Source organism: Trachemys scripta, chromosome 3, assembly GCF_013100865.1.
Source record: "Trachemys scripta elegans isolate TJP31775 chromosome 3, CAS_Tse_1.0, whole genome shotgun sequence".
NCBI lineage: Eukaryota > Metazoa > Chordata > Testudines > Emydidae > Trachemys > Trachemys scripta.
The window spans coordinates 138,445,903-138,458,352 of NC_048300.1; the positions used below are offsets into that span (position 1 = coordinate 138,445,903).

The 12,450-nt window shown below is 44.7% G+C and overlaps 1 protein-coding gene across 1 annotated transcript in view; it reads right to left on the reverse strand.

The window, feature by feature from the left end:
* The window catches only part of HTR1E (5-hydroxytryptamine receptor 1E), a 46,760-nt gene extending 35,799 nt beyond the window's left edge, over positions 1–10,961 (reverse strand). Inside the window, exon 1 of the mRNA XM_034766077.1 lies at positions 10,526–10,961. The gene's annotated coding sequence lies outside the window, so the exon portion shown is untranslated. The remainder of the gene's footprint in view (positions 1–10,525) is intronic.
* Positions 10,962–12,450: the final 1,489 nt, after the last annotated feature.

The window sequence follows — 12,450 nt, forward strand, 5'->3', positions numbered from 1 at the left end:
ATTAAGCACAGGCACATAAGTACAACTACTTTTTCACCAAACCTATGTATTTATTAACATTATACATTTTTTAATAATTACTGTAATATACAAATAAAGTTTTTAAGTTTTCAAGTTTTTAAGCTAATTATAGTGTAAATTTTGATAAGGGGTGCGAGAACGTATTTTGAGAACCCAAGACAGTCAGCGGGCTGAGCGGGGCCAGGTGTAGTGTATTAAATTGCTCCCCATAGGAATGTGCTACTTACGGTGTAGTACTTATGGCTGCCAGTCCTGATGCTCTGAGTGGCATGGTAAGGGGACAGGGAACAGGGGTGGTTGGATAGGCGTGGAAGTCCCGGGGGGCCTGTCAGGGGTGTGGATAGGGGTTGGGGCAGTCGGGACAGGGAGCAGGGGGACTTGGATGGGGGGGTGGGGTCCCGGGGAGGCGGATTGGGATGGGGGGATCCCAGGAGGGGCCAGTCAGGAGACAAGGAGTGGGGTGGGGGTTGATGGGGGGGTTCTGAGGACAGCAGTTAGGGGGCAGGGGGTCCCGGAGGGGGCGGTCAGGAGACAAGGAGCAGGGGGGTTGGATGGGTGAGGGTTATGAGGGGGGCAGTCAGGGGGTAGGAAGTGGGAGGGGGTGGATGGGGGCACAGCCTTCTCTACCCGGGTGTAGTGTTCTATCTGCCGGCTTCTGCCAGCCAGGGTCCCGGCTGCCAGCCCTGCTCAGCCCGCTGCCGGCCTGGGGTTCCGTTCACCCAGGCCAGCAGCAGGCTGAGTGGGGGCGGCGGCTGGGACCCCGGCTGGCAGCAGCGTGCCAGTAAAAATTGGCTCGCGTGCCGCCTTTGGCACGCGTGCCACAGATTGCCAACCCCTGCCCTAATATATTCTCTTGGGCTCTGACATCAAAGCCCATAGATGTCAATGGAAAGACTCCCCCGACTTCACTGAATTTTGGGTCAGAGCTTTGCTGCACTGTGGCCCCAATTCAGCAAGCGCTTAAGCAAGTACTCAACTTGTAGTGTGCAGGTAGTTCCAGGTGAAGTCAATGGAAGTACTCACATGCTTGAAGTTAAGCATGTGTTAAATGCCTTGCTGAAGCTGTAGCTGGGGATGAGTTGTGCTGAGAGGGAAAAAATCAAAGATTACTGGATCAGGCCCAGTAGTGCTAGGTGTTGTATAAAGACACAAAAAACATTATCCCTTCTCCAAACACCTTCCATTCTTGTTTGTATGTCCTTCAGGAGATGTAGTGGTAGATCCCAGATGATCAGATACCCTGAACCTATTTTTCAGGACAGATTTTGAATTGCACCTTGAATGAATTGAATTTCATCTTTGTGCATCACATGAAAACTGTTGTTATTAGGAGCATCTGACATTTTCCATTGCTCATCATCACACCAAATGATCGGTCTGACAGGATAAAGGAGACACAGATTACTCTAAAAAGCTTGTAAAGTAAATTGCAGGATATTTCAGCCTTTCTTAAAGGTGACCTGAAAATGTTTCAGTAACTCACCCTGCCCAAACCTTACCAAGCTCAAAATTACATTCTGAATGCTCCAGATAATCAGATCAGAAGGGGATTTCAGCATGTAATTGATTTTAAAGACACCTTTCTATTTATTTCTGTGCCATCCAAGCCCATTGTGTAGCAGCAGCTCACACTCTGAATGACTCCTCGACACATAGTCTGCCGGTGATGTTACATCAGAGGTACGTCTCCTGCAGGATAACAGTGCCAGCCTACAGGGCCTTCAATCATCCAGACTTTCTGCAAAAATGCAGGATTTTGTAACCTTTTAAAAGATATGTTATACAGTCCTGAGAACTTTACCAGGTAGCACAGTTTTTCAATTCCATCAACCACAGAATCCATACAGGCTCTGTACTGCATTGCACGGCAGGGCATTATTGGGCTTAAGAGCTGGCAATCTGCACTGGTGCTGTCCATCACAAGTCGTTTAAAAGGATCAGCTAGGTGGAGTGAATTTTAAGATGATACACATTATTCCCATTGGATGGGGCATTCAAAAGTGCTTGACTCTGCTCCCATTGAAATCAATGGTTAATTTCAATAGGAGCAACACAATAGGAGCAACACAATTTAGCCTCCATATTTTCATCTGAGTAAGGGGTAGTAGTGTAGTGCCTGATACTTTGGAGATACCAGAGAAGAGAAGGGCCCCAACGATCTGTCTGCTCAGTTGCCTGAGACAGAAGAAAGGGCCAGATTTACAAAGATATTTAGATGTCTAGGGCTGCAGATGGTGCCTGTAGGAATTTAGAAAATCACCTAAGTAGTTAAGGTGCCTAACTCTCATTGATTTCAATGGGAGTTAAGTGCCTATCTCATTTAGGTGCTTTTGAAAATCCCACCAGGCATCTATGTACAGTGTCTTCAGGCACATAAACACCTTTGTAAATCCTGCCACTAGGTGGAGGCAGCGTACACAAAAAAATCCTGTTTAGTTCCCATGGCCAGTAAGCAAAGAGTAACACCTGCCATCAGCCCCAGGAGAACAATGAGCCCAAAGCCCACTACTGCCAGGATGGGCCACAGGGCCATAAAGGAGCAAGTAGACTCTATCAAGCTTGGAGAGGAGGGCTGCTCCAGGAGACGGCTACATTAAGACCCACTGAGTAAATATAGTTATGCTTATTCAGACTTTATTTTGTTCTATTTGTGTTCTCATCTGCAATGTGCCACTAAAAATCTGCTTTTATTTTATGCCATGAGTGCAGGGGACTGGACTAGATGACCTCTCAAGGTCCCTTCCAATCCTATGACTCTATGAATTTATTTAAAATCACTAGAGTTGCATGTGGACACTGGATTTTCAAAGCCATTTCAGAGATTTAGACACATATGTTATTGTGTCTAAATCCCCTACTCAGCTTTGTAAAGCTCAGCTGGAGGATGTTAAACTGGGTACAATTCAGTTGGGAGGATCCGTTAAGGTGCTGAACTTGGAGCTCAGAAGAGGCTGAGTCAGAAGCAAAGCAAAGGTTTTAATATGTGACCAAGGGCATCAGAGGTTGTGACCTCGTACCATGAAGGGCACTGTGAAGAAGCTGGCAAGAGCCTGTTTCAGCATGGGGAAAACCAAATGACCTGAAAGTGTTAGGTCTTGTTAAATGTCCAAAGAAGTTTGTGCTAGGATTACAACGCAGATCTTATAAAACCAGCAGGCTTTGCACCTTAGTATACTGAATATGACAATCTTTCACCTTTGGAAATAAAGAGGATGGCAGTTCGGTTTTAGAACAGCGGCTCTGACCTGAAGCAATAGCAGTCTTGATGCAACCCAGTGTTAATTCTTTACTGAAAATGAATTAAATTGCCTGCAGCTATGCTTGCTCCTTAAGACCCAGCATCACAGATTACCCGGCGCGCTTTGACATGTTCCTCTGACCTGAGGACTTTAAGGCACATTATGATACCTTTTAGCTCTGGAAACATTGTTGCTTTTATCCCAGACTCCCACCAAAAGAGAAAGAGTTGACATACAGACACTTGAGATTAGTGGAATTGTCGGGTGCTGAAGTCTGTACGAGATATCATTCAGTAATTGACAGCCTGAAATGTTAGAAATCGCGACGCAGCAAGACAATACTTTTGAAGAGGCCTTTGCTTGTCAGATTAGCGTTGAGAAATGATGACATTACTGAACCTTATTAAAAGATGTAATATTACCAAAGGAGGATAATTGATACTAATGCTGGTACCAAATGGAGCATCTGAAAACTGCTCATTAGTTTTTTTGTTAGGAACAAGTCTTCATTTTGTCACCACTTCAGCACCTGAACGATTCCATTCATCTCTCAAGTGTCTGTATGTCAGGCTAGGTCTACACTACCCGCCTGAATCGGCGGGTAGAAATTGACCTCTTGGGGATCGATTTATCGCGTCCCGTTGGGACGCAACAATCGATCCCCAAATCAATGCTCTTACTCCACCAGCGGAGGTGGGAGTAAGCGCCGTCGACAGAAAGCCGCAGAAGTCGATTTTGCCGCCGTCCTCACAGCGGGGTAAGTCAGCTGCGATACGTCGAATTCAGCTACGCTATTCACGTAGCTGAATTTGCGTATCTTAAATCGACTCCCCCCTGTAGTGTAGATGTACCCTCAGTGTTTGTTTCTCTCCTGGTGGGAGTTAGGGGAAACAGTAGCAACATTTCTAGAGCAAAAACTAGCATACGAATTGGAGTTAGCATTCACAGGTCATGGGAATATGTCACAATGGGCTGGATAATCTGTCATGCTGGGTTATAAGGAGAGAGTGTGGCCACAGGAGAGGGAATTAATTCTGTTCATTTCTTATGGGTACCCATTTTACAAGGAGTGCTTCCCACTGTTTCAGTGAGGGAGGTTTTAGTTGAATTCCATGACTGTGTCAAGAAGCCAACTATTGACAAGAAGTAGTGGAGCACACCTTACCTTGATTGAAATATCAAGTGCCTCGTAGCTGATGCCGACCTGAGTGGGCCATTGCCACGTTCACCCATAGCATGAACAACCTGAGCACAAGGAAGGTGCTGCCAGCAGCACTGCTCAGTGACCTTGCGGGAGGTGTCTGGGTAGCGTGGAACTGTGGTCTTGTCTCCCCCTGCCCCAGTGAGCAATGGCAGGTGATTACAGAGCTGTTTTTGGAGAAGTGCCCTCTGCAGCTGGTAGTTGTGCCCCTCACTGCTCCTCTGGAGGCTCCTACCTGTTTGTGGTCTCCTCCAGACACCACTCACTGAGGGAGAGCTGTTAACTACCAGTCCTACAGCAGCTCAGCCTGTTCGTATCTGAGCCCCAAGTGAAGGATGTTATTTAGAAGCTACACATTACAGTCAGGAGAGACAATGTCTTTAAAGACTTGAAGATGAAGGGATTATCGTGAAGTCCAGATACCTACGGTAGCTCAGTAACTGCCTGTTTTATAAATATTCCCTTATACTATGCTCTTGAGTAGTTCTTTATGTGGATACAAATCTTCCTTCATCATATGGCTGGCAGTGAGAAAGCTGGATAAACAATTTTCAGAAGAGCGAGGACTTTGGAGAAACTTGTGAAAATGCCTGTCTAAATTCTGCAGTGAATAGCATTGAACTGCTAAGGAGCCAGAAGAAGGGATACAAAGAAATGTGTTTTTAAGGCCTCCCCCCTAAATCTAGTGGCAGTTTTGGCAGCTTCTCTGAAATGGCATGGAAATCCATGAAAGCAGCACTTTTGTGCTCATTCTGATCTCTGCATGGAGGGGTCCTCTATGTGTGTATCCCGCCTCCTCTCTGCAGAAGAAGCTGCTAAGGCCCCATCCACTCCTCTTCTCATCCCCCTCACCTCCTGCAGACAGCTTTCGGTATGGTTCAGGCTCCATCAGAAGAAAGGGGTAGAGTCAGGTCAGAGGAGAGGGGACATGCACGTTGTCTCGCTTCCAGCTTCATCATAGATGTTCTTTCAGGCAGAAGGCTGTATTAATTTTTCCATTGAGTTCTCTTCTAGTCCCTCAGAGCCGTCACAACTAAGGAGGAGTTCTTGGCAGCATGGCTCAATGGAATTACACTGCTGGGGGAAAGAAGAGGCTGCCAGCATATATGGGCCTCCAAGCTAATAGCCTTAGGCTCCCATGGATCCTGGGAGAATCTGGCTCTAGCTATTTAGGGTCCAACCCTGCATTCCTTGCACATCCCAAATTTCTTTTAAAATCAACTGACCCCTAAAATCCAGTGGCCTTTCCCTATCAGACTATAGCAATTCCGAAGTAAATGAAACTTTGAGCCTATACATTTTCAGCATCACTTTAAAGTTCATGCTGCATTAATTTATCCTGTGATACATATATAGCCATAATGTACATAGAAGCTTTCTTCTCCCCGCCAATAGCTTAAGATAGTATCTAGTATCTAGCCCAGAATGAAAACTTGTTGCTATAGCTGTACTAGCTAGTAAGGTTCTTCAAAGGCCAATACATAAAATTTCTTGCACTGACAGCTTATGCACAATCTGCTTAAGATACCCAAAATAAAAATTACTTGCATGATTTGCTTATTGAAGTTAGCACTTATCAATGTAAAATTCAGTTTCCAAGAGAACACATATAATAGACCGAAGACAGGCTTTGGTAGCGATATCTGCTTGGGGTTAAATATACACAGCCTTTCTTTAAGAACAGACATCACATGCACACAATATATAACGGTTTTAAGGTGAGACCTATAATATCCTTTGGTTTTCCTAGTAAAATACCCATTGTGTGCCTAGCTGCAAAACAAAAGCTCAGATATGAACTTATAGAAATGTTATTACTGTAAATGCCACCCTTGTATTAAAATCATTGCCTGCCACGGTGCTGTTGAGAAGGCTCTCGGCTACAAGTCTAGCTCTGATAGGACTATTTTACCTTGGCTCTTGATCTTACAGGAACCTCCTATAGACTAGCTGGTTCAAACCTGCATTTCACTAGACACCACAGGAGAACAGGTAAAATGAAGCTGCACTGCATGTTAAAAAAATGAGATTACACAAACTCATTTTAAACTCTCTTTTTAAGCTTTCTTTACAATAGGGTTTGGAGTATAAACTCCAAGGCCACATAATCACAGGTGTGCTGGCCCCTCCTTCTTCCTCCACTTACCTTCCTTTCTAGTTCCTGATAAACTGGAGCAAATGCAACCCCCCTGGCACTCTGTGAAAAAGAGGGATTGTGGGCTCCCTGTACTGGATCCCAACATCATGTTGCTCAATGGAACAAGAAGTGGTCGTGGCCCTCCATGCTCACAGATGTAGGGCAGGGGAAGGCAGGATTGACGTCACCTGGTCTAAAACATATCCCATCAGTGGAGGTACATGTGAGGGATGGATATTGGTCTATTAATTGTCAGGACATGTAGTTTGTGTCAGATCTTTGCAATCGAGGGAAAATGAGCTTGTCAATGAAAGTGTGTGCAACAAGATCTTCAAATCTGAATAGACCTGAAGGAGCTTGGGTGCACATGCATCTAAACTCCCCAAATTATAAGAAAAGATGTACAGTATATTAAAAAAGCCAAGTTAATAATCTTACCAGTAGATCTATAAAAATAGCTATGTAAGGAAAGCTAAGCAATTAGAGTTAGGGAAGATATAATTAGCAATAGCGTAGTCCTCTTCCAGTGATACACTAATAATTCAATCTAGCATTGTTAGAGCTGCCTTTAAAGAGACACTAATAGTTTACTCCACTATTTTTAGAGCTGCCAAAATACCCATTGGCTCCAGTGGACATTCTGAATGCACAAGCATGCAGGAGCAAACCCAGAATCACATATGGCAGCTGTGAAGTGGGTAGGAGGGATGTAGTTGGCCAAATTCACTATTGGCATAATAAAAATATTTCTTGTTATTAATATACTGCTGTGAATGGACGGAGTCCCTATTCTTTCCCCTGAGTCAGTGTCTGAACTTGCTCCCTTCCTGGCTTCATCGGGAATGCAAAAACAATAATACAATATAAACCTCAGCCTGAACTTCCTCCCTGAGCATGGCTGGCCCTAGGATTTCCATCCGGGACTTCCCCTTCTCCTCTGTGAGAGGATGGAGCTGCGCTTGCCACAATGAGTCAGTCATCAACATTTCAGCAGCTTTATGAAGGTTTCTTCTGAGATGTGTTAACAGGGTAGGACAGCAGAAGACCATTCTGTTACAAGTACCCAAATGTGTCTGAGACCCTTACAGACACTAAGAAGATGAGGGCCCTGAATAAAAAAGTTGCACACACTAATGCCAATAGTGAATTTGTCTCAGTGAGTATCTTGACCATTTAAATATCCAAATCCCTTCCAAAAAGGATATTTTTATACAGGTGACATTTCTATATGGCTGAATTGCTTTAATTTCTAACTTGGATTTTTTTTTAACTCTATGTGAAATGCTTTAAATTAGATTTTTTTTGTTTCAGTCTGCAGTATTTCTGATTTTTAGTATCTTGTGCGCTCCCCAAAATGGAGCAGCTGGGAAAAGTGGGGTGAAACTTGGAAGGGATCACAGATGTATTCTGGATCCCAGATATATCGTTGGTGAGTGGAAGAAAGAAGTCAGTTTAATAAAGTTCAGATTTTAATTTTAGAGGGGCTCATAGCTTTCTTTTCAGAATCAGGAGATTTAGAAATAAATATTACATTTTGGACCTGTCAGCTTTGATAGTGTTCCTTTAAAATTATCTGTCAGGTATTTAGATTGTTGACATTAATTTATGGCTGGTATTTGTATGTCTACTGTGAAGATTAATTTTACCAAATAAGAGATCTACTGGGATAGATCATGTAGTAATGGGGATGGAGATAATGTTTTCCTTCTCAGGGAGTGGTCAGGAGCCTGGTCCTCCACAATCTCATGTGTCCTAAGATCTGCAAGGAAAATCCAGTGTCTATGTTGATGGTTTGCTGCTTCATGACAGTTCCTAGAACCTCTGTCAGTACTGCTCCATATGCAGCCAGGCTGGCAATACTATCCCATATGTGCTTGATCTTTAGTTTGTCTGTCAAGAGCTTCTGAATGCGTGGAGTAGGAATTAATGCTTATAGGCTTAGGATTCAGGACCTGGTTAGGCAAAGCACTTAAGTGTATGCTCATCTTCAGGCATGTGAGCAGACCTGTTGAAGTCAATGGGACTTAAGCATGTGCTTAATGTTAAGCATGTACTTAAGATACATATTGAAGCATGAAGTATTTCCCTGTGGATTTGTCATAGGATGATGTATAGAGTTGCCAGTTCTCATGATTTCATTGTCAGTCTTGTGATACTTGGTGTTTTTCTTAAAGCCCCAACTCCTGGAGTCATGTGACTACATGATAATCTCAGCTTTCTTTTTTAAAAGTGTCAGAAAAGATTGAAAATGTGAACCCTAAGGGCTCAAAACCAGAAGGCAAATAAAAAGAAACCAAAATGTATTACCTGAAAAAATCTCATGATTTTTGGAGTCAGACTCATGATTTGTGAATACAGGATTGGCAATATTGAATGTAAAACAAATAGTTGCCCGTCCAGATTCTGCCGTACGTATCCATGTCCCGCTAAATCCACAGATTCCCTTCTGCCCCATTCTGTGCTACCATGAAATGATCCCCACAGTGTCTGAGGAAGTGGGGAATGATGTTCATTTTGGGCCTTTGGACTTAACAGATTTTGGACCATTTTTGCATGTCATTCTTCATCTTCATATTCCTTCATGGGTCAAGTGGATGATAGGGCACAGAAAATACTTAGCACAATGGTATCAGTATTTTCACCTGTGGCACACCACTCAGCTATTTCACTTTTGTTGTCTAGGTCCCTATGCTGGTAGGGATGTGCAATTTAAAGGAAAACTGCCACTTATTTTTCAAACCGAATAATCACTTCATCTAGGTATAAGAATAGGCAAGCCACCACTGTAAAACAAAATGGAATAAACACTGCTCAAAGGAAATTGCAATGCAGCCTACTGGCTAACAGTGGACTCATAGCTTGTCCCCTATAGTTTGTGACCAAAGAAGTATTTTGCAGCAGCTGAATGGGTGCAAAGCTAGAGGATTTCAAAGTGGTTTCAAAGGGGTGGCCATTAGCTATGCCATTATTATCCTCTCCTGACGTCTCTTTCCTAACCCCTTGGTGAGAATAATAAACAAAGCCATTTATACTGCTTGGAGCAAAATTCAACATGCAGTACTTTTTGTGTGTCTTTCCACCTTATATTAATTTTAGCTATTATCTGGTTTTGTGCCCATTCCATACAGAAGTGTCTATGTTGTCTCTGAAATCCTATGTATAAACTATATTAGATATATATATAGCATGAGTACAATATAAGAAATGTGTTAGTTTAGTATTCAGATATTGTTATTCAATGTTCTCTTTGTAAATACGGATCCAACACATTATTTTCACAACTTCTAACAACAGTATATTCAACAATCCTGTAAACATTCTCTCAAAATGAAGCAAGATGACAGTGGCGCTGTTCAACTATAATTATCTAGGCTGACAAGCCATCCTTAACACATGTGCCCTTGAGTGTTCTTGCAAGGTAAAACTGACATGACATTCCATTGCTTCATGGCTGGGTGACTCAGTTAAGAGGACCTCAGTGTCACCCTTAATTTTGAGTTAGCCGACTCTTTTCGGTTACGGGTGTTACAAATCCAGCATTATCGAAGTGCAGTCTCCTCACACCTGCCATCTCACAGGACCACCGACTTTGGAGGTGGAAAAGACAAAACCTATTAGCTCATGGAGCCTCCCTCCCTGCTAGTGAGAAAATTTCACACTTTCAGTAGCATTTTCTCGGTTGAATTTTAGATGCCACATTAATTCCATTAATCCCACCTCACAAATCAAAAGCATAAGGCTAAGAACAAAAGGAACTTTATAGTAAGTGAAATGTCTTATGCTGAAGGCTCTCCAGCTGTTAGACAACCAGCACACACACCAACTCTGCCTGATTACACAGTGCTGGATCAACTGTTTAAGCCACGATCCGAGATACATTTTTTTACAGTAACCTGCTTGATATTACACACACTGCGTGTTACTCACCTTCGAAAACCAAGGCTCTTCAAGGCTCCCGCGGGCTTGAGCCGCGCTGCTGTCATCACAACACCACGGTCTGTTGTGCTGTTAAAGTGACATGCCCTCTCCTTGCTGATTTCAGCTCCAGTCTCCCAAAGCCAGATCCCTCCAAGCAGAACCTCCAAGGGTCTCCTAGTTCTGTGGCAGCCCTAGGAGCAGGGCATGCGGCAGCAGCGGGTCCCGCCCGGTCACAGCCCAGCAGCTGATAGAGCTTCCTACAGCGAGTCAGGTGTTTGGAAGCCTTTTACATCCACTTGGGAAGTCGCAGTGGGTCCAGGAAACACAGTGTAATCTGATCCCAGTCTCTGTCGGAAAAGGGAGCCAGCTGCCAAAGGGGAGGGGACAGAGGGGCGCAAAAAGGCAAAGAAGCGGGAGGAGGAAAGAGAGAGGTAGTGCAGGTATGAGTGCCGGAGAGGAGAGGAGCAGCGAGCTGGGGAGCTGCTGGTCTGACTTCTCTCTAGCTGCTCAGGCTGCGAGGAAAACTCTGCCGGGGAAGCCTGTACCAGCTGCTGCCAGTCCCACCGTGGACACGAGGGGGCACCGCTTCCCATTCAATACGGGTGGGAGGAGAGCGGCAGGCGGACCAGTCCCGGTTTAATCGCTGGTGCCTGCGCAGAGCGGAGCTGCCCAGGCCAGGGAATGCAAAGCTCCCCCTTGAATCTTCGAGCAGCGCAGACAGTGAGGCAGGTTTTTGGTTCGAGGGGAAGATAAAAGCAGGGATCTGCCAGCCCCTGCCCCAACCCCCCAAATCACATTGCTGAAGTCAGTAACAGCCCAGCTGCTCTGAGTGCACCCAACAACTCCAGTCCCCCTACGCAAATCCATGGCTGAGTGACAGCTGGATCCTGACCACTTTGGGGCTCCCCTCTCCCCAAATCCACGGCTTCAACGGGGAACGAGTTTAGCCACTCTTAGGCTACATCTACACTACGGGGGGGGGTCGATTTAAGATACGCAAATTCAGCTACGTGAATAGCATAGCTGAATTCGAGGTATCGCAGCCGACTTACCCCGCTGTGAGGACGGCGGCAAAATCAACCTCTGCAGCTTCCCGTCAACGGCGCTTACTCCCACCTCCGCTGGTGGAGTAAGAGCGTCGATTCGGGGATCAATTGTCGCGTCCCGATGGGACGCGATAAATCGATCCCCGAGAGGTCGATTTCTACCCGCTGATTCAGGCGGGTAGTGTAGACCCAGCCTTATTCCAGCTACATGATCTGCACACAAATGCATTACCTGGGTCCTGCCAGATTTTGACCCTCCTCCGGCAAATTGGCGTGCCTAAGCCACAGATTGTGTCTATAGCCATTCCTACTGCCTCTTAAAAACTTGGACTCACTCCGCAGAGCAGTAGCACAAGAACTCGGATCTGGCATCTGGATCCTGCCAAATTTTGGTCATAAACCAGGCAATTGTAAATTGTGAACCATCGAAATGAGAACAAGTGTTGCTTTTACTACTTAAACAAAACAAACAGAACACTGGACCCCGACACATCCTGGAAACTTTGATTTGGCACCTGTATCCTGCAAATTCAGCTGATTTTTGGCTGCATACTCCCCAGTTTTGCCATCTAAACTTGGTATCTATGTAGCTATTCCTAATCCTCCAGACAGGGCGTGTCTAGGTAGGAAATAATATCACTGGCAAAAACAACAGTTCAGTTGGAGGGTTGGCAGAGTGAGTGAGTGAAGGGTAAAGAGCAGAGACAGGACTCAGAGGCTGAAATGTGCTCAGCTGAAGTGAAATCAGTGGAAGTTGATTTGTATTTGAGAATATGACCCAATATTTTTTTAAAAATGTGTTCTAGCACAGGCAAAACAGGATTTCTAGGGTCAGTATATAAACCAGGCTAAAGCACCTAAACAACATTGCTAGACCCCTTCCTGGAC